General features: G+C 41.7%; 1 long non-coding RNA gene across 1 annotated transcript in view; it reads right to left on the bottom strand.

Annotated features, from left to right (window-relative positions):
- LOC310687990 overlaps window positions 1-25,616 on the bottom strand; it is a 52,018-nt gene that overhangs the window by 15,438 nt on the left and 10,964 nt on the right. Inside the window, exon 2 of the long non-coding RNA XR_014516717.1 lies at window positions 15,302-15,361. This is a non-coding gene — a long non-coding RNA (uncharacterized lncRNA). The remainder of the gene's footprint in view (window positions 1-15,301; window positions 15,362-25,616) is intronic.

Below are 25,616 nucleotides of genomic sequence, written 5' to 3'. Positions count from 1 at the left end.
CTGCACAAATTGATCTTCACTGTGCAAGTAAGTTGCCACAACTGGATTTCCCTCATGGCCTTTAACAGTATATTTCCAACTGCCAAAATGCCTGGAACTGGAAGCTGGAGCTCCAAAGGTCAACTTTCTACCCACAACCCTTGTTCAAAAATCCCATCTACATGTATTGGAAAAGCACAGCCACTCTGGGGTGATACAGCCATGATGGTGATGCTCCATTTCAAAATCTGGCAAATGACCACAGCTTTGAATGCATCCACACTTTAAAAAAAAAAACTGCCAATTTCTCCTCTTGAAAACTTCATAGGAAGCCATGCAACAAGGGCAGATTACTTCCAGCACATAACTCCAGTGCTTAAAACTCTCATGGCCTGCCCAAATGCTACTGGCTTCAAGGCCCTGGACAACTTAAGTCCAGGATTCCCAAACAGCAGTTTTAAGCAAGTTTTCTGAATTTGTGGTTAGTTTTAACTGATGTTATTGTTTACTGTATCTTTTTAACCTCACTGTGAACTGCTTAGAGACTAAAGAGAACAATCCTGATGCTTTTTAAAATATATATATATTATTAATTGACTTGTTTTCTGTGAAATTCAAATTGTAGTGATTATTTCTAAACTCGCATTTGCATATTTTATGGCAATTTGTGTCCCATGGGCCTGCGCCAATTAAAAGCCTAGTAATGCCCCTGTTCTTGAAGCTGACCTAGAATAAGAAATGTGTTGTCCACCCCTCTTCCCCTCCCCCCCAAGTGAACCATCTCTGTATAGAAATCCTCAGTTGCTTCATGTCTATCTGTTTAATTGCAACGAGACTCTGGAAGAGGGCTTGCTCCCAAGGGGGGCCATATCCTTCTATCAAGAAAAACAGTCAGGGAAAGATCAAGCCTAGACATAATAGAAATTGCAAGCGTCTGTGCTCTGTAGACATATGGGATAACTTTTCAAAAATGTTAGAACAAGGCAAGAATCAGCAGGAAGATTCTCCTATTAGTATTCCCAGCAACATCTCAAAGCTCCAATAAGTCTCACATACTTCATGCTAGGAGGGAATCTGCGAGGACTGCAGTTTATTCTGTGGCCAAGGAGATGCTCAGAAATGTGACTGAATACATTCTCCCGGGGCTTTGCTAATTCCTATGGCTGTGATCCAATTCAGTGAAAACAACCAGGCATGGTGGGGGGTAATTGCTGGAACTGGTTGGGATTTGTAAATAGTTTGGGTAAAAAATTGAGAAGCTGTGAGGAAAAAATATCTGTTTAACATTCCAGTCTAAGAGCCTGGTGTCAAAAACCACTTCAAAAGTTTGAACACTTTAGCTTTTATCAGTTGCCAAGAAGAAGGAAGCGAGAGAGGTTTGTCCATCGTTACCTTGCTTTTCCCCACAGTAAAAAGGGAGGGTTTTGTGTCCTATACAGATTGTTTCTGTCCTTCATGTGATCTGGGTTTCCAACCTACATATGTACAGATCTAGGTGTGCAGGCTTTTGTCCTGCAAATGCCCACAACTCATGTGTACACACCAAGAGCTCCAGACATCCACAGCTAACATGGACACATCAACAGTGGGGCCACAGAAGTTGTGCAAACTCAGAGGCAGGACAACTCTGTTTGAAGTGATTGCAAGAGGTCTCCTCCATCCATATAACATATGAAGATGGCTAGATTCAGAGAGCTAGAGTAAAAAAAAATCCCCTAGCTATTCTAAAAGGCCTACAGAAACATGGGCATGACAGTTTTGCCATAAACCCAAACACCAGAAGTGAATAGAGATAGGAAAGTATGCCTGTCCTTAAAGCAAAGGAGAAGTATGTTCTGTCATGGAGAGTGCTTGGTCAGTTCTGTCCTAAGAGAACTTTGAATCTAATGGTTTTTTAATAACTTTTTGCCAAGGCATGCCTGCCAGGGATTGAACTGAGGAATGGTGGAGACCATCTCCCTCTCCTCCTCAACCTTCCAGAGAAGAAGAAGACAGTATAGGTTTACAACAGTGGTTTGCAGAAGGTCACGGCTCTGAGACAGAAGAAGGGCAAAGCTGGGCGATAATGGGAGAAGAGGAGGGAAGAGAAGCAGAGCCAGAGCAGCTGGCTGACACATTATCGCTAGAAAGCATCCCAGACCCCCCTTCTCCCAGAATCAGGTGAGCAGTGACAATAGGAGAGTAGAGACCTAAGAGGCAATTGGCCTTAAGCAGCCACCATAAGGGGAGTGGGGCTGTTGACGATTGAGAAGGGAAGGGGGTGGAGCTTACTCAGAGCAACACCATTACTCCTAGAGGCAGCATTTCTAAGCCTATCTCTGTGAATACTGAATAAACGACCTAGTAAGAGTTTCTTGTCTATCTATTACTGGCAGCCTCCCCATGGGGGGAGGATAGGATTCCCTGTAGCCTGACGTGCCATTGTGGAAGCGGGGGGTGGGGCTGTGAACTGAGTGATTTCTACAGTTTCCATAATTCCTTCCAGAATAGTGACAAATGGTTAAAACCTACCGTCCTGTTTGCTTAGCCAAAAGGTGAAAGACTTGTGTTGGTGAGCCATTATCTAAGCCTGGCCATCTCTGTCTGCTGTCTGCCTTCAAATCACCTGACCATTGTGTGGATGGATCCCTTTGAGGAGTTGAGTATCCTGTACTTGACAACTAAATTTGCATGTGCTGATCTTTAGGTCAGATGTGTGTGAACTCAGGATATGGCCATGAGTCGTTCAGGAGGCTGGTAGTTCCAGAGTCACCAAAGTTTCATCATGGAGAGTCTCATGACACATTAGAGATATGTCAATATTACACTCATGTCATGATCTGCTGTGATGAATCGTATCATAAGTTCAAATTTACACACACCTCTTCACAACTCCCCCATGGACACTCTGGACCTGGTCTTGGGATGTTTTGCGTTCTCCTTCATTTGTGGGACTTCATAGGATTGTGATTACGCTATCAAGGCAACCACTTCAGCATTGCAGAGGCTGCCACTCAGTTACTGTTGACCATTACGAAAACGATTTTACAGAAAAAAGTAGCCATTTTCCTTAAGTATGATCCAGCTGAAATATAATGTGCTCTGGCTTATTTCTCTTATTTAGGTTCACGTATACTTTTGTAAATTAAATTAAAAGATAAGTGAATTAGCACTGCCATATTGTACCAGTGGTTAGGGCATTGCTTATATAAATATGTCTGCATGAGTATAGAACACAGGGATAGCTTGTTTATTCTGTTAATAGGTTTCAGTTATTTAGGATTATTTATTTAATTTAAAAAAAAAATTAAAAAGCACCATCTATCATGTCTGCCATAATGAACTCCTGCAAAGGTCAAATGTAATGGCTAGATGCTGCAGGAACGGATGATTCCACTGTAATCCTGTTATCCTCCCACTTGGCTAATTTAATTCCATTGCATTTAACAGTGTAAGGGGGAAAGAGCAGCCACTTGGCTCCCCTCCACACACTACTGTGTCCGCAGTCCCCTGAGCTTGGTTTTGTGTTTCCCTACTGCTGTAATTGCATTAGTAATGAAAATGTATGGTAAAAATAATTATTGCCTACTTTGTATTTTGTTGGCATCAGTGAAAGTTTGCTGGGGGGGGGAGAAAGTGTTTAATTAGCTCTTGCTCTTCCTCACTTAGTCTTGACTTTTCCCTACTTGAGTCTATGTTTCAAGGCACAGATGTTTAATGGCCTGATACGTACTTCCATTTTGGAATATGAGTAAGCAATCAAATTTTTATTATGCAAGTCCCAGCAAATGCAGTGGGAAGGGCAGGTTCCCAAAGTGAGGGTGGATTACAATACAAAGGAATGGTAGGCTTTTTGGTTGTTTTTATTTAATTCTGTAGCTAATAGCTCCATGTCGACCATTTGAAAGATATCTCTTGTTTTTTTGAAATTGGGGGCATGGTCCGGCCAATCCCACAGATTTCAGTGGGAGAGATTTCTGGTGCAATGCTGCCGTGGCTACTCAGAAATAATCTGCAACAAAATCAGTATTGCTCACTACCAAATACATGGACATTGGGTTGCAGTCAATTGTTTCACTCTACTATCCAATTCCTGACAACCTAGCAGTTCGAAAGCACATCAAAGTGCAAGTAGATAAATAGGTACTGCTCCGGCGGGAAGGTAAGCGGCGTTTCTGTGTGCTGCTCTGGTTCGCCAGAAGCAGCTTAGTCATTCTGGCCACATGACCCGGAGGCTGTACGCCAGCTCCCTCGGCCAATAAAGCGAGATGAGCGCCGCAACCCCAGAGTCGGTCATGACTGGACCTAATGGTCAGGGGTTCCTTTACCTTTACCATTACTATCCAATTAATAACTGGGGTTTTTTGGCTTTGACTAGACTGGTGATTACATGAGGAAAAGGAGGGAACAATGGTTGAGGGTTCAAATTTTCTAACACATTACCAGCATCCATATGGATAATGAACATGTGGATGATGGCAGCCAGCATGGTGTAGTGGTTAGGGCAGCCTTTCTCAACCTTGGGTCCCCAGATGTTGTTAAACTACCAACTCCCATCATCCCTAGCTAGCAAGGCCAGAGCTCAGGGATGATGATGAGAGTTGTAGTCCAACAACATCTGGGGACCCAAGGTTGAGAAACACTGGGTTAGGGTGTTGAACTAGGACCAATGAGACCTGGTTCCAATTCCCATTCACCCATGAGTGACCTTTGGTCCTTTCCTCTTCCTCTCTCGTCCTAATCTGCCTCACACTATTGTTATAAGGATAAAGTGTAGAGAACCATTTATGTAACTTTGAGCTCCTTGGATAAAAGATTGGGTATAGCTGTAGTACAAATAATACAATGATTAAACATTCACACTGGATTCACACCGCTGAAACCATTGGCACTGTCTTGATACAAATAGTTTCTAGATTGCATTCTGATCAGTAGCATCTTTGGCCACCTCCCAGTGTCTTATGCAGCTGGTAATCATGGGCTTGTAGGTCAACTCATGATCCCAAGTTGCTCACCCATCCCACAATAGTACTAGCATCAACAGAAGTAAAAATAAAATTTTATGTTCCTGTCTCTATTATAAACTTTCCATTGCCTAATAGGCTATGACCTATTCCTGTTGATGGCCTTGTGGCCATCACATATTTGCTGCACCTTACTCTTTCATAGGCTTTTATTTTAAGCCTCACCTCTACCACCCACGCCTAAATCTGTCAGGTAGTTGTTGAAGGTTAGACAGAAAAATGAATTCAGGCTTGTAGTGAAAACTCACAGTGTCTTAGACAACATTACGAATCACTGTGGCCAGACTGTCTATGCACAAGAAGCATTGTAGTTGGCATACCAGCTGTAGCTGGTTAAAGGCCTCTTAGCCACTGAGGCTACCTCAGCTTCCAGAAACAAAGAAGGATACAGGAGCACCCCCAAACTCAGAACCTATTCTTTTGGAAGGAGTATGATCCCATCCAGAACAGTCAACTGGACATTCTCCCGGATGTGGGAAGCACCAACTCACAGTGCCTCTATCTTACCAGGGTTCCTGCTCAGCTTATTGGCCCATGTGAAATGTGAAGATCAAAATACATCTATCCATCAAAATTTGCACTTTTCTGAATTATGCAGTTCTCAAATCAACTAATGGGTACAAAAATACACATACTAGGGTAACGTGCGCATAAAAATGCATATATTAGTGAAAATAGCATACAAAAATGCAGCATGTTGTTGGAAATTACTATGCAAAATTGTGCATATTAGACAACAGTGCATACAAAAATGTGTTCATTAGGAGAAAGTCACACCAAAATGCTGATGAATTTTCATGAGGATTTTTCCCTTTTTTTAAATGCAAATTGTTGGAATTGAATTTAATGTGAGGAATTGAATTTAAGATCGGAAAAGGAGAAGCAAGAGAATTAATATTGGCAGATCCATCCCTAATCTTGAGAGATGACAGATGCTAGATAAAACAACCCTTCACTATCTCACTAAGTGTAGCAGAAACACTGTTCATTTTCCTCCATCCCTCTCTAAGAAACTCAGGCTAGCTTTACTGAGCTTGGAAAAATGTTGACAGAAAATATATCTGAAGAAATAGGATGAGGAAATACAATGAACTGCCGCCACTCACACACACACCCCCAACACACACACACGAGAAGGCAGTTTAAGGTTCAATTCATTTCTAGTAGCGTTGCCAATTGGATAAAATATTTAATGGCACTGCATTCTGAACTATATATTTTTGACAATACATTTCATGCCTTGTATGGCACTGAAGTTATGAGATTGGAGTGAATAATGTAAGAGAAACTCAACATTTTTTGCAGCACAAGGCTCAGATTTGTTATTTTCTACCACTGTGCCACTAGCTAAATCAAGCCTCGATAATACATAACTGGTACTTACTTTGTAGGGATTATATTAAAATATAAGAAGGTCTCAACCTCCTGTCTTTTTCAATGCAATATTAAAATCACATTAATATTTAAAGTGCCAGTATCCATTGAGGAGAATAAAAATTTAAAGAGCATGTACAAATCAACGCTGCTGAAATTTAAGAGCTTTCTTTTTCTCTCTCTTCAAACCAATGTTATCTATCCATACAACAATCCTGGCAGCAAATCAACAATAGCCAGGCTAGGAGAATATAATGCTTTTGCAGTGTTTATCACAGGGATTTGTAGAAACCCAGTAATTTTCATAAGCCAAGTAGAAATGTGCACTTGGCCATGATGCTCAAAAGTAGTATATGTAAACAATGGGCAAAATCTACCAGAGCAGCCCATTTTGAAAGGAACGGATTATTCATTTCTCCCATTCATTTCTGTGGGATTCAGTGAATCATCCCATGATTATTCTGTTTCTGATTAATGGAAACAAAAATGATCTGGAGAAGAATTTCCCCACAACAGCAACTATTTTAAAACAAATATATTGCTAAATATAGGAAGTTCTAAAACTAATTGTAATTATAAGATAGGACACTGCTTACCACTGATCTGAAGAGAACTGCTCACAACTCTCATGTGGACTCCATTTCACTGCCTCATACTTGGGGGGAAATCCCATTGGATGAGGCCATGGAACAGAGTTAGCTAACACAGGGCTGCCCAGAGGTTGTTGGACTACAATTCCTATCAAACTTGATAGGACAAACAAATGTTTATCCATGCTGGCTGTAACTGATAAGAGTTGGAGTCCCTGGTGGGGCACATGCCACAGAAGACTACTCAGTCTTTCCTCATAAAGATTGAGGCCAACATAGGGCTTTTTTTCAGCCAGAACTCAGTTCTGGCATCTCTCAGGTGGGCACCATTGCCAGTATAAGAGAACGAGGGAGGTGTTTATGGTGAGTTCTGGCACTTCTTTTTCTAGAAAAATACCACTGGATTTCCAGTGTTAATTTGGGGAAGATCTATGGAAACTACTTGTATGTAACCAACTTTACCAGAAGCTGATCTCTATTTATTCAGGAGGGGATGTTTCTTAAAGTAGTTTACTTGGGACTCAGCTGCCCAAGATTGGAGCCCACTGGGTATCAAGCAATCTCTCTGCAGTGTGCTCTAGCAACATGTCCTTGCTCTCGGTTCATATATGCGGTCTGGACTTGATGGGGATGAATGAACGGCTGGAGATTTAGAGGACATAAAATATAGCACACCTGCCTTTGCTGTGCATGCGCCATGACAAGTGAAACCACCACAGAAAGTCGGAGATTTAAATAACCTAATGTGCCCTTCATATGGCATTGATTGTTTGCTCACACAAGCTGAGCAGGGGACTCATGGTGCGGCACGACCACAGACAGAGCTCTGAAAATATCAGCTTGACTTTTAAGAAGAGCAGGTTTCTCCCCACTTTTCCTTGTAGAGAAAAGAATCCACATATATAGTCAGGGGTTATTTTTTAGCCACATGTCAGAAACCAGAGAATAAAACTGTATCAGAGAAGTTGTGATTTTAGCACTGACGAACTGTGCTGCTGCAAGCACCTTAGACTCAGTTGCCTCACCCACCTTTACTGTGTATCTATTATATAAGTTGTAAATGAAAGAAAACTTTAAGTTGGGGCTACGTGCAATTCTACGCAGAAAATGCTACACTTTTTCTATTGCAAAACAACACTGAACAGGGTAACTTACATAAGCAATCTGTAAAACAATAATTCATCAAGGAAGCGGCCTAGGTCAAAGCCATCTATTAGTTTAGAAAAAGAGAGAAGATAGCGCTTCTCATTTTTGAGCAACATTAATTAATAGATATAGTCCAGCTATGCTTTTTATGCATATTTTAATGCGTGTTTTCCCTCTCCGACTCAGTTTGCCCTGTGCAGCTTCTTGCCGAATCGTTTTGCTGACTTCACTATATGATGCTTTTGAGTGACTATGACTAATTGTGAGGAACATGCACAGGTACTGAGGGAGATGGTGGATAATTCCCCTGACCAGCTGCTTTATGCACGTAATTAATCAAGTGGCAGCTGACATTGATCCAAACTTGTTAGTCTGCTGAGATGGAGTATTTAACAGATACCGCAGCTACATGTGAATTAGAGACGGTCTAGCTGCGCATACCAGTCTAGCTTTCAATCTATAGCCACCCTAGTCATACACCTGAACATATAGTGCACTGTGATGGAAAGTTCAGCTAGATCAGAGGTTGGTGATGCCTGGAATTCCACCCGGGTGCTGGGCTGGAGCCTCTCTCTGATTGGCTGTGGGTACAGCTAGCCAGAGAGGGATGGAGACCACACACTTTGGGATGGGAAAAAGCGAAGGGTGTTCAGCTGGCTATAGCTCCTGAGCTGGGTGTGTAAGATCCACTCTGAGGAAAATATCTGTAGCCAGAGAAGGAAGCTTCTGAGCTTAGTTTGAAAGACAGTGATTAGAGTCTTTTTAGGAGTATATAGACAAGAGAAAAACTGTGAAGCTGAACTGGGAACAGTGGAAATAGAGATGTTAGGGAACACTCTGCTTGGGTCTTAATTTAGTAAGGAGAGGAGACATCTTCTGGAAAGAGAAGAATTTCAAACCTGTTAGAAGGGGTGTGTGGTGAATCCCTTAGCTGCTAGAGGAGCCTCGGGCATGTGATTTATAGTAGGGTTGCTGGACAAAGCTGGGATTTGGTCGTCAGAAACAGCATCTGGGCGGAAATCACTTAAATGTCTGGGAAAATCTGGACGTATAGCAACCCAGGTCGGAAGTGTAGTTTTTGGTGAACTTCCTTAAAAGTAGGTCAAAATTTTCTCTCTTTTCTTGAGATTTTGCAAAAACAACTTTTGGGTCTGGATTTTCAGTTTTTGAAATATGGCAACTCTAATTTACAGACTGTTTGGAAACTGACGGCAAGTACCACCTTGTTTAAGAACCAATGTATTAACACATAAACTGCAACACCTATACAACTAGTTTAAGAAACTGAAAAAAGCTGTGCATGTATCACCTGTTTAGAAGCCGGTAACATCCACCAAATATTAGAGAGTTAACTGTTCATTGAAAGAATTCCATTTCCTGATGCATCTTTTGTTTTACCCATTTTGCTCTGTAAATTCCACCCCCCCCTAACTTCCCTAAGTCTCCAAGTACCAGATTTTTTTTCCTTTTAAAAAATAAAAATTAAGCAGTAGTTAAGAGGGAGTTCACCTTATGCATCTTGATGCATTTTGTGGTGCCAAGCCATGATAACCAACAGCAAAATAAGACCACATCAAGCAGAGATAAATTCCCATGAGAGGAATTAAATGTTGTACTAAGGCAGTGGTTTCACTGGGGCAAGCATTTCAGACAGACAGAGCAAGCCACACCCTCCTCTCCACACACGCTGTGCTAGGGATTCTCCTGACACCACTACAACCAATTTTGAGGTGTGTGGGGAAGAGGAGATGGAAGAACGTGCCATTGTACAAACAGGGATCCTTGTGCAGGACTTCCACTGACAGGACTCATTAGTTGAATCCTGCCCCATATTTAGAGTACTATTTGTAAACACTGGTTTTTCTCATCATTGCTGGTAGTTGGAGATGCTCCTTTTTAGGAATCCCTAAATAGGATGTGCTTCCATAAGAACATAAGAAGAATCCAGTTGGTCTGACCAATGGCTCATGTAGTGCAGATCCTACTTCTCATGGCAGCTAAACAGATACCTCTGAGAAGGCATCTGACAAACAGCCTCCAATTGCCAGTGTTCAGTGACATATAGATCTCCAGACCTGAAAGTTTAAGCCATCAGAGCCACCATGACTAGTAGCCATGGACAGACTTATCCTCCATGAATATTAAAAAAGTAATTTAAGCTAGTGGTCACTTCAATATCTCGCGGCAGCAAAATCCAGAATTTAACTATGTGCTGTGCATGAATAAATGCTTCCTTCCAGAAAGGTAATCTTCCTTTAAGGAGGCTGTGTGGCACCACTCCACAGGAGAGCAGGAAAAACACAAAATGTGGTACCAGAAACAGAATTACTGGTATATTATACTGGGATCCTGAGAATCTAGATTTGGGGTACATTTTCTTTTCTTTTCTTTCTTTTTTTAAAAAGCATGTTTCTGAACTTAACATATGCTTTGAAAGTGCTAGAATCCCAGAATCTACCAAGAGAACTGAAATCATTTTTAGTGGAGTGGGAAGCCAGGCTCCAATTTGCCAAATAGCTCCCTGCCGCAACCCATAAATGTGAATAGATTATGCAAAGTAATAAAAAAATGCAAATCAAATTATTTGAAATATGATGAACCGTGAGAGCCTGATGTTAGACCATTGTCTGATCTAGCAGGTGGGGATGAAGGAAAAATTCAGTTTGCCTTCAAAGGTGAACCTATGCAATTGCAAACTTTGCAAAATAAGAAGTGAAACACAGCCATCGTCCAAAATTTGCCGTTCTTTGAATTTTACAGTGCAGTTCTCCAGGCAAGCAATGTGTACAAAAATGCATATAATGGGGTAAAGTGTGCATAGAAATGCATAGCATTTCAGTAGAAGAAATTCATTTGCAAAATTGTGTATATTGGGTTACATTGCATACAAAAAGTGTATATTAGGATAAACTTACACTAAAAGAACTTGTGCATTTTCAGAAGGTATTTTAAAAATGCAAATTAATGAGGAATTCTGGGGAATTAAATGCTGAAACATTCAAGATTGCTCAGACTATCAGCCATGGCCTACAAAAAAGGTCACCAGCTTACAAATTCCTAGGAAGTAGTGTGTGTGTGTTTTATGAACTGCAGTCACCAACACAATGTTCCTAGGTCAGGTTTCCCAGCTTGGGACCCTTCAGACTACATCTCCTATCAGTCACAGCCAGCAGAGGTAGTTGAAAACATCTGGAAGATACCAGGTAGGGGAAGGATGTCCCAGGTGGATAGTACAGGACAATCTGAGAATCCTGACTGTCCAATCCAACATGTTGTTATACCTAGGTGTTAAAATTTAAATCAGGTGAAGTCTTTTGCTCTCACTTGATGATACTAATATAAAATTCTAGTACTTAGCATAACTGGTTTGCAAATGCCACTGGCCATTCTAATGTGATGGAGGAGAATTCCAAGTCCTCCACAACTTTGTTAAAAGTATGCTTTATTAAAAGGCCATTTAAAAAAGTTTCACTATGCAATTTTCAATATGCACTAACTTGAAATTTATTCAAAGTAATAAGAAGCATTTTCTTTTAACACTTAATGACAGCACATATTGTGTCTTATTTACATAAAGTGTGAAGACGATCTGGGTCTAAAATATGCCAACAGTAACTGTTGGAGGCTATTTTAGACTGTATGTAACACTGTGGGGTGTTAAAATCTGCCCGCAGAGTAGTTCTGACTTTGAGACATTTGGGTGGACAATGTGGAGAGACGGAGCTGAAATCTGGAAGTGGGAGGAGAAGGGAGTCAGAAGCAAACTGCTCGTTAATGACAACGATGAAAAGGTAAGCAATTATGAGCTCAGCCAAACCCTACCTGATCTTACAATTTCTCATAATGCATGCCCTGGTACCAGCATTCCTAACCTCCATCCTGGTGGCCTGTGCTTCTCCTTTCTCAGAACTCATGTTGCCATTGGGCAGTTGCAGCAGGGAGTGAGCTTGGGATTGTGCCCAGTCTTCATTTTAAGGGTTAGTAACTGATGGTTTCCTCTGATCATGCTCAGACTGCCAGTTGGGAGTCTTGCAGATATTGTCCCTATTTTTGCCAGAGAAATGTTGGAGGGCATGCTGTTTAATGGAAGGGGAGATCAAGGATGGGGTTGCATCAGGCAGGCAGGGTTTCCTACCCTGCCTGTCTCTCCTTTCTGCCTGACACCCCACCTCCTGACAGCCATGGATCCCTCTGGGCCATCCAACCTGGCTTGTTGTGGTCTGTGGCTGCCTGAATCCAACTTGCCTGATGCCCAAATGCCTCTGAATAGGCCCAAGTCAAATCTAGTGCATAGCCTTATTCTATTTCATCATCATCACCATCATCTGACCGGGTTGCCCCAGCCATTCTGGGTGACTTCCAACATATATAAAAACATAATAGAACGTGAAACATTAAAAGACTTTCCTATACTGGGCTGCCTTCAAATGACTTGGCTCGGGGGTCACATAGCTCCATACCCTCCAATGAAAGTAGGGACGTCCCATTATACCTTCCAACATTTCTCCAATGAAAATAGGAAAATGTCCTAAGGAAAAGCAGGGCATTATGGAATCAAATCCAAAACCGGGATGGCTTCTGTAAATCCAGGACTGTCCCTGGAAAATAGGGACACTTGGAGGGTCTGAGACAACTATTGCACAGACATTTCTGCAATGTGCACACGATGCTCTGCTAGTGGTTTTCTTCCAGAAAAACTGTTTGCAGAGCATCACCTTCTCCGCTCAGCAGCTGTTAAGCAGAGGGGGCGATCTGGGGTGGTCCCTAGAAGATTGTCCAGGAGGGTATGTGGCCTGAAAAAGGTTCCCAGCTCATAGGACAGATACAGTAAATAAAATGAGAATATTTTCCAATTCATCAAACTATTAGGGCGTCGACAAAATTAGCTTGCAAAAAGAGGACGCGCAGGAGACAGTACTGAAGTGCTTAAGTAAGTTATGCCCCACACTGTCACTTCATATTCTTTATAAGAGCTGCGTTATACTTGGATTCATGGCGTGTTGCACAGTGGGTGCCTTTTATTGTGTCAGGTACATAAACAGTGCCGCGCCGTGCTATGCTTCACAGGGGCTTCGGTGTAACTGTGTATGGCTTTAAAACATATCAGTAGCCACGACCCATTGATGCCCTCTGAAATCAATTTTACAAAAGTAAAAGTTGCCAGAGAAAAGAAAAAGTTTATATTTTATTCCCTAACAGACAAGGGTAGACCAAAAGTCATTTATGGATAAGCACATAAGAATACAATGGTACCTCGGGTTAAGAACTTAATTTGCTCTGGAGGTCCGTTCTTAACCTGAAACTGTTCTTAACCTGGGGCCTCCTGCTGCCACCGCGCTGCTGCCATGCGATTTCTGTTCTCATCCTGAAGCAAAGTTTTTAACCCAAGGTACTATTTCTGGGTTAGCGAAGTCTGTAACCTGAAGCATCTGTAACCTGAAGCGTCTGTAACCCAAGGTACCACTGTATAAGGAGAGTCTGCTGGGTCTGGCCAATGGCACATTATTCCAGCATTCTATTCTTACAGTGGCCAACCGGATGCCTGGAGGAATCACACAACCAGGATTGGAGCCCAACAGCACTCTCTGTCTGCCTGCAATTCTCAGAAACTGGCTTTCAGATGCCTACTGCCTCTGGCCATGGAGATATAGCATCACCATCATGGCTAGTAGCCCTTGACAGCCTTATGAATTTGTCTAATTTTCTTTTAAACCCATCCAATTTGACTTTAAATCATTTTATTCCTTTTGTAAACCATTCTGAGGTTTCTTACAATCAAACAGTATATAAACTTTATTAACGAAAGCTAGAAATAAACTGGCCATTTCCCCCTCTCCATCCAGTATCTTCTGACTATCTCCAGTGTATGTGAATTCATGGAGAAATGTTTCTGTGAACATAAATGGATGCCGCAAGCAGTCTGAATGTTCCTTTTCAGCCATCAGCCTCATGGGAATATGGCGCTTGCTGGCTGTATTTATTACAAAGGTTTCTCCATGTGACCACGTACCCTAAAGTGGTCAGGAAAGATCATGTCAGAGCTGTGCAGCAGTGGAACAGACTCCCTTGGGGTGGTTTGGACTCCCCTTCATTGGAAGATTTCAAGCAGATGTTGGATGGCCACCTGTCATTGAGATTCCTGCATTGCAGTGCACAGTGGGGAACCTGCAGCCCTCCAAATGTGGCTGAACTCAACTTCCATTAACCCCAATCAGCAAGGTCAACAGTTAGGAATTATGGGAGTTGTAGTCTAGCAACATGGGGGGGCAGATTCCCCAGCGCTGTTTTTGCAGAGAGACAAAAAGCAACATTTTCAAAAAATAAAATAAAAATTGGAAAAGCTTTGTGCATACTTTATCATGAGCTCACCTGCATATGTGTAAAGGTAAAGGTAAAAGGACCCCTGACCATTAGGTCCAGTCACAGACAACTCTGGGGTTGCGGCACTCATCTCGCTTTATTGGCCGAGGAAGGTCACAGCTTCCAGGTCATGTGGCTAGCATGACTAGGCCACTTCTGGCAAACCAGAGCAGCGCACAGAAACACAGTTTACCTTCCTGCCGGAGCGGTACCTATTTATCTACTTGCACTTTGATGTGCTTTTGAACTGCTAGGTTGGCAGGAGCAGGGACCGAGCAACGGGAGCTCACCCCATCGCGGGGATTTGAACCGCCGACCTTCTGATCGGCAAGCCTTAGGCTCTGTGGTGTAACCCACAGCGCCACCCGTGTCCCAGTAGTGGTAGTTAATTACTCAAAGGCAGCACCCAGAGATCGTTGAACCATTTATAGAAGACTGTGTTAATGCAGGCATCAATGACACAGTGACCCATGACAAGAAAGGTTATATCTCCACAGCCCACTTCCCAGGTTATTTATTTACCCTATGGTTCTAGAAATTATGGAAAACTATAAACCTATCAAAATGGTGGATGACGTTTTGAAGACAGCCTTCCTTTTTGAAAGAATCAGCCACACTTTCAAAGCAAAGACTACTTACCCCCCAAAAGACTGTCTCATTTCCTCACTCCATTTAATTCCAATCAGGTATAGCACTCCTTTTGTTTGTTAAACACACACATAACATCCTCACACACCTTATTTTCACGGCTAACATTTTCAGAAGATGATGTGTGTCAGATCCTTACTGTGTCAAATTTGAAGACTGCTGTTTTTATCAAGAATAATTTTAACTGCAGTACAAACACACCTTTTCAGGTTTTTCCCTCAGCGGGGAGGCCCATTGGGATATTCTCTGAAGTGCCTAAGCCTGTGAGGAAAACAGAAAGGAGAATTACAGTGAAATCCTGCATCAGAAATGTTAGCAGGGGAGAGGAGATTCCAGTTGCTACTGTGAACAACAGTATCATTTACCCTAATCTTAAAACAAGGAAGAAGACAGATGGAGCACAGGTAAAAAAAATCAAGATGGTTGAAAGAGGAATTAGAAGCATGTTCTTAAGCCTGGTATCTTTATGCAGTTCATGTTCCCAGAAACAGTTTCTTACATCCCATTGACTTAAAAATATAAGACCACGGCAGGTTTTTAATAAACTGTCTTTCTCTCTCTCTCGTCTCTCTAAATTGTTCTGGAAACACAAGGCATTATGTGATTAAAACACTCAAAGGTTACTTTCAATCATCTCTCCACCCTAAATGAACATAAAGAGCAAACTCTGTTGAGAATTGGTTTGATACATTTTGCAGCATTAATAATTCCTTCAGCTGCTTCTCTTGCCTCTGTGTCCTTGATGTGCTAAGTGAACAAGAATGGGACCAAAAAAAATGGAAAGCGTTCAAGAAGTACAGGTGTTTCACATGCTACTTGCTGTGATACGTCAGATTTTATGCATTGACTATCAAAGCATCTTTTATGTCAAATTTCATTTGATGACCATTTTAAACACCTTCACACCTCACTTTTCAGAATCATTAAGGTTGATCTCCATCCCAGTACACTAAGCCTGGACTAATTTACAGGTGAAGAATCTGAGTAGAAAACAGCTGGAATTTTATAATGTTAGTAACAGTGGTATTAGCATTAGTACTACTACTACTAGTAGTAATTTATTATTATTATTTAGTCCTCCTGTGCCCAAGTTTCATCCCTGGTTTAAAGAGATTAATTAGTTAAATACAGTACAGTCTTAGCTCAGAAGTCGAATGCCTTGTGAGTTGAACATTTTAGCTCCCAAACGCCACAGTGTTCCAGTTTGTGAACGTTCTTTGGAACCCAAATGTCCATTGCAGGTTCCGTGGTTCTGACTGGCTGCAGGAGTGGGAGAGTCCTCTAAACTCGATAGTTGTTTAAAGCAGCTAGAAGTTCTTTTCAGTTAAAAAGTAGAGAGCAAGGGGAAGAAATCCCTTACATTTATTTTTTAATGATAAGCATGTGAATCCATCTTGTGGAGCAAACTTTTGCGCTCCCCCCCCCACCATCTCAAGAGCCCTAAAAAACTATGTCAGAGGTTTGTGCCCATTCCCAGCTCACTTGCCATCCAGAAACACTTCCACAGGTTTTTCTCCTACCAGCAAGAAGGACCTGGTCACGAGCAGAGGCTGGGTGATCTGTGGATCATTATTGTGGCATTCACTGTGCAATTAACAAGATAAGTGAGTCCTGGCAGGGGATGGTGCCCCAGGGGCCCAGAACTCTAATTGGGAACCACTCTCCTAACCTATGCACCTAACCTACACCTGTTCATTTGAATTCATGGAAAGAACCCCTCTGGGTATAGTGGTAAAGGTAAAGGTAAAGGTAAAGGGACCCCTGACCATTAGGTCCAGTCGTGGCCAACTCTGGGGTAGCTTTATTGGCCGAGGGAGCCAGCGTACAGTTTCCAGGTCATGTGGCCAGCATGACTAAGCCACTTCTGGTAAACCAGAGCAGCACACAGAAATGCTGTTTACCTTCCCACCGGAGTGGTATCTACTTGCACTTTGACGTGCTTTCGAACTTCTAGGTTGGCAGGAGCAGGGACCAAGCAACAGGATCTCACCCTGTTGCAGGGATTCGAACCGGCGACCTTCTGATCAGCAAGTCCTAGGCTCTGTGGTTTAACCCATAGCGCCACCCGGGTCCCAGGGGGTATAGTGGTAGATATGTTGAATTGTGTGGTGTCTGGGGAAGGCGCCTGTTTCTCTCACATGTGTTCCTTTTATAGAAGGCATGAATGCCTACAGAAGGGTTATAGGGTCATGCCTCTTCCATGTTTCCCCCACCCACCCACCTCCAGAATCCAGAAAGTGCAGGTTCATTTGTCAAAATTGTACCAGAGAACAACCAGAAAGATAGAAGATGTTCAGGAGGTCCAATGTGGGAAGGGAACATTGGACAATATTTTTAAAAAAGAGAGAAGACAAATAAAATGGGCAAGATGGTTTGCCAGGAGCCAAGAAGAAGAACTGGACAATGAGCACAAGCGGACAATGACATGGACATTGAGCAGACTGAGGAACAGAGAAAATGGAGGTGACTTGATGAGACAAGTGGCCTTCATTCAGTGCGGTGGGATCCCATGTTGCAGAAGCATCCCTGTGGACAACATAGCCATGAGAGCAGGATCAAATGGGCCTTGCACATGGAAGTGGTACTTGATATGACTGGCTCTACTTCCATGGGCATGTCATTCACATACACACTCCTACATTCTGGAATTGCACAGTGCTGAAGTGGCTGCCTTTGCTTCTGGGCAAGTGTGTGAATGGCACCTACATAGTGACAGACTCTCTGATAAATTTATCTAATTGGGTTTAATAGCCATGTAAGCTAATGACCACCACTGCTATATTTTATGGTGATAATGAATTTGTAAGTTAATTGGGTGATGTGTGACAAAGGACTCCCTTTTGTCTAGCTGACTTTGTAAAGAGTTTTTAAAGCATTAGGAGAGAGGACTAACCAAATATGTAGCAAGGCATCCTTCCTCACTGGAATCGATACCTTCCACTGGGCTGGGATTACTTAGTGTCCCTACAATACTTAATGTCCCTACAAGAAGAATTACAGTTACTGATGACTCAATTGCTTGCTATTTAGAATCTGGCTTCTGTTCTTAATCTCCATGCTTTGATCTGGCAGTCATAGATCTTCAACAGATTTGACTTCTGAATGAGCTAATGAATTTGGCCCTACATCTTACTGGATTTTTGAGTTTGTGATCCAGCACTAGTTTTATAAGTCTTTGAGAGAAGCTTGGTTTGGATTCCATACCTTTAGACTTTGGGCTCCAGATCCTGTATTGGTTCCTTGTTCTGAGTGTAACATAGTTTTTGCTGATCTGATCTGGTCCCTGACTTTTTGACCAGAACTATGAGCATTTTCGCCTAGGCATCATTATGTTAATTACCCTCCCGAAATATGAGATTAAAATGCCATGGCCATACTATCAAGGGGCATCAACCTTTAGGGGGCTGTGGGCACATTTGTCATTTGGAGAAACTGCCATGGGCACCACCCACACCATAACCTGTTCTTTTGGCAACAATATAAAGCTGCTTTCAATCTGAATATCAGATGGGGAAAGTGATCCTGTGGGCACCAGAAATTGGCTCTGTGGCTACATGTGTATCCAGGGGTGCCTTGATGTGACAGCAAAATATTTGATTATTCCCCCTAACCTGAAAATACTTGCTTAATTGAAAGACATTCGCTGTGGACTACATAATTCTGTATCGATTTGCAAAAGACAATTGTCGTGAATAAATCTCCCCTGAAGAATATTCATGAAGACATTAAATTTCAAGTGAAAGTTGAAAACCTGCAACTTATGCACTGACATATTTATGAAAAGAATCTGGCTCTAAATTATGCTAATTTAATTCAGAAGAAATATTTGTATGTGACCCCTGTGTCCCATCAAGCCTAGCCAACACAGCTGGAACTGCTTCCACAACTCTTTGCTATCTACGGAGCCAGAATAATTCATAATAGTAGTTCGGTAATAGAATGCTTAATTAGGCAAAACTCCGTAATTGTCTTACTGATAATTTTTTGGGAAAACACCAAAAAGGCAATAATTTAATAGAATAAAATCATTTTCTCCATGTGTGGTGTTCAGCTCTATGAACAGACCCTGCACATGTTTTCACCAGCATTGCATGAAGAGCATGAGAAGGTATAAATCTGAAATGTGTAAGAATTTTGCTGACTAAGGATTGATATACACATGCTAAATTAGAATGTAGGCCTTCCAGCTGGTTGCACTTCTTTAACCAATAAGCACTTAGTAGCTGCCCGCTTGCTAGAAGTACTTTTGGATTCTTGGACTAATTGTTTATAGAGTGATTCTTTTAAAAATATATATATGTTGACAATGCCATTTGAATTTTATTTCACCTCTTTTATTCCCTAGAAACAATTGGCTTAGATCATGCTTGCCTTGGGAACAAAAACTATTAGAAAAGCTTCTGTGAACTATTCTCAGCCCATAAGACAGAGTAGGGCAGGCTTCCTCAACCTCGGCCCTCCAGATGTTTTTGGCCTACAACTCCCATGATCCCTAGCTAGCAGGACCAGTGGTCAGGGATGGTGGGAATTGTAGTCTCAAAACATCTGGAAGGCCGAGGTTGAGGAAGCCTGGAGTAGGGTCTAAACTAAGACTAAACGAGTAAACAACAACAACAACAACAACAACAATTCTTTCTTTTGGGGCGCATGTACACAGGCAACCTTGAATGAATCTGATGTGCCTTGCCAGCTTTGAAAGACCAGCCAGTTAGGCATGCATTGCGTAAACTTCAGAACCTTAATTTCATTCCTTTTATTTATTAGATTTACATGCCATCCTTCATCACAAGATCTCAGGATGGTTCACGGCATAAAAACACAAGGTAACAGCACACAAAAATAGTGTTTTTTAAAAAACAAATAGCCCCTACCCCTCACAAACACATTTAAAAGGCTGTAGGATAGTAATCTGTCAAAGGCCTGGTTGAAGAGGAACATTTTCACCTGGCACCAGGTGAACCTCCCTGGGGAGAGAGCACTCCACAAATAGGGAGCCACTGAAGCAAAGGCCCGTTCTCATGTCACAAACCTCTGGACCTCACATGGAGGAGGGGCCTCAGACGAGTAACACAGAGTCCAGATCGGTTTATATGGGGAGAGACTCTACATTTGGCATAGTCCCACAATAAGGTTTCTCTAACCAGAAGAGATTAGAAAGACATGCGACCCACAGATACTTCAAGTGCACCCCCAGGGTGGACGATGAGGCCATACCCAGATTAGAACCATAATACAGAATTATTTTGCCTGCCTCAGTCTCTTATAAAGATCATTTTAGGTCGGGAGGTTCATCATATCTGGGGCTACAAATACTGGTGTGTCTGCACTGCTAAAACAACTTCATCGTGGACTTAGGACCTTCCATAAACTTCTCCATTGACATGTAGGCAGAAATGTAAACTAGTGAGAATATGTTCTTGTAAAATAAGCGTAGTTAAAAGAATGTTGCCAGGTAATCATTGCTGATTTTTCTAAGAAATGTCTCCGAAGTCAGTAGCAATTACGACAATTGCTTTTTTGAAATGGAAACAATTTGCTTGTTAGTGCCATCCTGGTTTGCACTAGATATGAACTGTCAAAATTTAAAGCAATAAATAACCATTACCTACCATAAACTCCGTGGGACTGAGCAGAGTAAATTCTTCCAGGGCTGAGAAACTCTTTAAATTGTATTTTGATTCTAAACTGGATAACTTTTCTTTCTGGAAAGCATTACTTTTTGTGTGCCAATCAAAAAAACCCACACTACGTTGAAGCACCTTGAGATATTTTTGCAGAGTTTGCATGGTTATTGCTTGCTTGAGACCGGAAGAGAAATGTGAAGAAAAGTTAATATCGACCAACACTTATTTTTGATAAAGGATTGGTCTTGATCTATTCAGTATCTGTGTATATACCCCAGTCCATTGTAGACTTGTGTGCACATAGGCCCAGACAGTTAATCTATTAAGTCAGGCATCCCCAAACTCGGCCCTCCAGATGTTTTGGGACTACAATTCCCATCATCCCTGACCACTGGTCCTGTTAGCTAGGGATGATGTGAGTTGTAGTCCCAAACCATCTGGAGGGCTGAGTTTGGGGATGCCTGTATTAAGGGATTGGACAAAACTTAGTGTAGTCCCATATCTCCACTCCAGAAGAGATGATCACTGCTATCTTTAATTATCCACATGAAGTTCTTTGTTCATGTACCCTTCTAAATTTTGCATAAAAAATGAGATTGATCTGTACAGTAGATGCTCGGGTTGCAAACATGATCCGTGTGGGAGGCGTGTTCGCAACCCAAAGCGTTCGCAACCTGTAGCGCCATGTCTGTGCACACACGCAGGTCGTGATTCAACACTTCTGTGCATGTGCAAAGCACAATTTAGCACTTCTGCACATGCACAAGCACCGAAACCCAGAAGTAACGCATTCTGGTACTTCCAGGTTTGACGTGGTGCACAACCCAAAAACGCACCACCTGAAGCGTCTGTAACTATATATGAAAACTGGATTGCCATTAAAATATGTATTGTAAATCATTTTTGAGATACCTCATAGGAAGCAACTCATCAGTGAAATAAATAAATAGTAATAATATTGCACATGCTAAAGCATCATTGATAATTGACTAGTTCTCTACTTTATGGAGGAGAGGATGACCTATTTAAGGGATTATCATGTCCATAAAACGGGAAATAGAAATGGGGCTTAGAAAAAACACTGTTTTCAAAACAAAGAAATATCTCCTCTCCCACCCACCCAAATGGGACATGGTGACATGACTATCAATCTTATGCAAGCAACTGCAAATAGATTTCAATCAATGTATGGAGGAGCAAGCAGGATTGTGATGGTACACCCCACCTCTGACTTCCATTTGTGGACCCTAACTTGTGTGTACATCCCACATGCATACAACTTGTATGTACACAGGTTCTGTTCAGAAGGTCCAAATGACCAGCTGGTGCAATCCTCCTCCTCCTACATTCATCAGTTGTGCCCTCTTTGCTCTAATTTGCACAGAGCTTTCAGGTCATGTGCATCAGAGAAAAGAGGTCCATGCTCCATCACTTTGGAGCTGAAGAACTGAACCTGGGACCATATGGATGCAAAGCAAATGCTCTGTCACAGATAAAAGGCCCTTCTCCCAATCCCTGGATGGCCATTCCAGAGAATCAGGGACAGGGTCACCCCATGGTGTATCACTACGTCCCATACTTTATCCACTTTAGGATATCATGATCAATTGTACCAAATACTGCCAAGGGGGACTATATGCCTGCTATCTCCCTCAGGAAGACCATCGCCCAGTTCTCTCAACCAAGGCCATTTCAGTCCTAATAACCCACTTTGTCTAACAGAAGCTTGAGCAGGCTGTGGCCATGCAGATCCATCTTGCAATTGTAAGGTGCCATGTAAACAGATGTATGTATAAACATACATCTTTAAGCATACAGATATTCCCGAAATGAATGCTGCTTTAGCACAATTTTTGCCCACACTAGGTGTTTTTCTTCCTTGGAATAATGTTCCCAGTCAGTCAGGGATCACACAGTATGTATGCATAAACATACAAACAGATATGTGCAGTTCCTCTGAAATACATTGATTTGCTTTAAAAGAAATTTGCCCGCTTGTTAGAATTCTGAACAGATTTGTCACCAAACTGGAATACAGTGGTACCTCAGGTTACATATGCTCCAGGTTACATACGCTTCAGGTTACAGACTCCGCTAACCCAGAAATAGTACCTCGGGTTAAGAACTTTGCTTCAGGATGAGAACAGCATGGCAGCAGCAGGAGGCCCCATTAGCTAAAGTGGTGCTTCAGGTTAAGAACAGTTTCAGGTTAAGATCGGACCTCCGGAACAAATTAAGAACTTAACCCGAGATACCATTGTATTCTCTAGCTGCACTTCACAAAAAGCAACAACAATGATAACGCTGAATTACGCCAAAGTTTCTAGCAAATGCTCAGATGAAGGTCTGAGTTCTATAATAAGGAGAGCAGCAAAAATATTTATGTAATGCTGTCCACATGTTTTATAGGCATGATACAAATTAGAATTAACAGAGTTAGTCTAACACTCCTGCGTCAGCCTCAGGAATCCTTTCACAGTGATGAGCAAAGTCACCCAAAGACAAATCATTGAAGATCTGCATAGCAATTGGCAAGGATGTTCACATTGCTTCTGATACCTTCATTTTCATGGGACTAACATTTCCTCCTGCTCAGTGAGTTTATATCATACTAATTATATGAAAGCTTTTCAGAATCATTCTCTCCAGCCATAATGTTTGATCAATACCATTTAACCTTAGTTCAACTAAATTTAGCCCAAGGTCTCTCACTTATCAATTTCAAACATAGATTCCACCCCCAACATTACCCTCACAGCAAATCTTATGAGTTTACTTGAACTGACATGATTTGTTTCCAGGACATTCAAGGTTAGGCTTAAATACTACAGCAACAGAAAGTGAAATGTACCCTTTTAGATTTCAAAAGTCTACAACAGTGACCACTTGCTCTACCCTCAGGTGACAGACCACAATACTTCTGGCGGTTCAAAAACATGTCCTTCAGCCAGCAATCTGAGACCTGTGCTACAAAGCTATGTAACCACAGTTATTAGGTTAAAATGTGAGGAAGATATAGAGCCAGCATGTGTGTTGGGACAAATGTTTTGATCTTGATCTGTATTTAAATATCTGTGTACTAGTAATAATACACCTTGGAAATGCTAATTCACCAGACAGAGGAAAGGATTGCATGTTTGAACAGCTATATCTAAGCAGTGGCGTAGCGTGGGTTGTCAGCACCCGGGGCAAGGCAAGTAATTTGCGCCCCCTAACCCGTGGATTTGCGCCCCCTAACCCTAACCCCCAGATGTTGCGCCCGGTGCGGCCGGCCCCCCCTGCACCCCCCACGCTACGCCACTGTATCTAAGGATCCTGTAAGTCATCTCAGCAACTGTCTTGACCTGGAACTAAAAAGATTGTAATGTCGATGCCAGTCAAAGTTCCCTGGGGAGGGCATTCTGGAGTTCGGACACTGCCACATAAAGGCCTTCTCCTTCATACATAATGAAATTCTCCCACTAATGGTACTCAGAGAAGTTGCCTCCCCTGAAGATCCTAATTCCAAGGTATGGGGAAGGCATTCCTTCTGGTACTTGAGTCCCAAGGCATTTAACGGTTTAAAAGATAAACAGAAACTCATTGAACTGGGCTTGGAAGCAATTAGACAGCCAATGAAATTATTTCAGAATTTGTAATATGGCTCTACCTAGTTAACATTTTCAGAAATCTAGCCACTGAGTTCTGAACTAATAAAAGCTTCCAAGTCATCTTCATGGCCATGTATAATATATTATTTAAATCCAATCAGGAAGTTACCAGAGCATGGATCGCATACGAAGATTGACTGATCATTAAGAATGGGTTTCTTGGGCCACCACAATCTACAACTATTTCTGACATGATACTTCTTTTTTTCCACTTCTTTCAAGTTTTTTTCCCCCAGTGTCATATCTTGATAGCAAAATAGTTGGCTTGTGTGAGCTGGTTCCTCAAAAGTGCTAGAAAAATCACTCACCTTTTCCCCCACACAGCCTAAGTCCTATTACCATGTTATGGAAATGTAATTTGCCTCAGGCAAACTTTGTCTTCAGGCAGCTTTGTTACTTGCTATATTTAAATGATTCCCATACTTTTTCTTTTTCAGATTTCTAGCATTTTCAACCTGCAACACAGATGGAATTGGATAGCGAGCCCAATTTGTTTTATATTGTGTTGTGTTTGCAATTTATCCAAAAGCGTACGGGATGGGATCTCATTGAATTGGAGATTTTTTTAACCACAGTTATGTAACTCAAAGGGTACTTTCATACAGCATTAAAGAAGCCCAAGACAGCTATGCATGACACACTGTGGGTCAATTATTTTCCACCTGAAAGCACTTTGTAAACAAGCGGAATAAATGTGCAAAGACAACTGAGTATAATCAAAGGACAAGAGCAGTAGGAATAACTGTATTTAAACTAGTTTTAAAGACTGCAGGGCACAATGACACCTATTTATTTATTTATTTATTTATTTATTTATTTATTTATTTATTTATTTATTTATTTATTTATTTATCCTGCCTTTATCCCAAATGGAGATTCACCTAAGCCAGAAAGATCAATAAATCTTTTGAAAAATAATTAAAAGTAGTTTTGAAAAATAATTAAAAGTAGTGCCAAAAATAAAAACGCAGCATAGCAAGTAGGGAGATGAAAATGGAATACATTATTTGTTGCATTGCTACAGAGGTGCCTGCCCATCAGACAATGTGGTTAGCATGCCCAATAGTCATAGGTAATAGGAGTTGCAGCCCACAACATCTGGAGAATACTTCATTGGATATTGCTGCGGTACTGAATAATTCAAAAGCAGTCTACAGATGTTAGAAGTGAGAACATTATCTGGAGAGAAAGTCAAGGTGATCTGGTGCTCTAAAGCACCTTGGCACAGGTTTGACATCTAAG

This window comes from Podarcis liolepis (assembly GCF_965112155.1).
Source record: "Podarcis liolepis genome assembly, chromosome: 10".
NCBI classification, from domain to species: Eukaryota; Metazoa; Chordata; class Lepidosauria; order Squamata; family Lacertidae; genus Podarcis; species Podarcis liolepis.
This window is presented reverse-complemented; position numbering and strand designations above follow the sequence as displayed.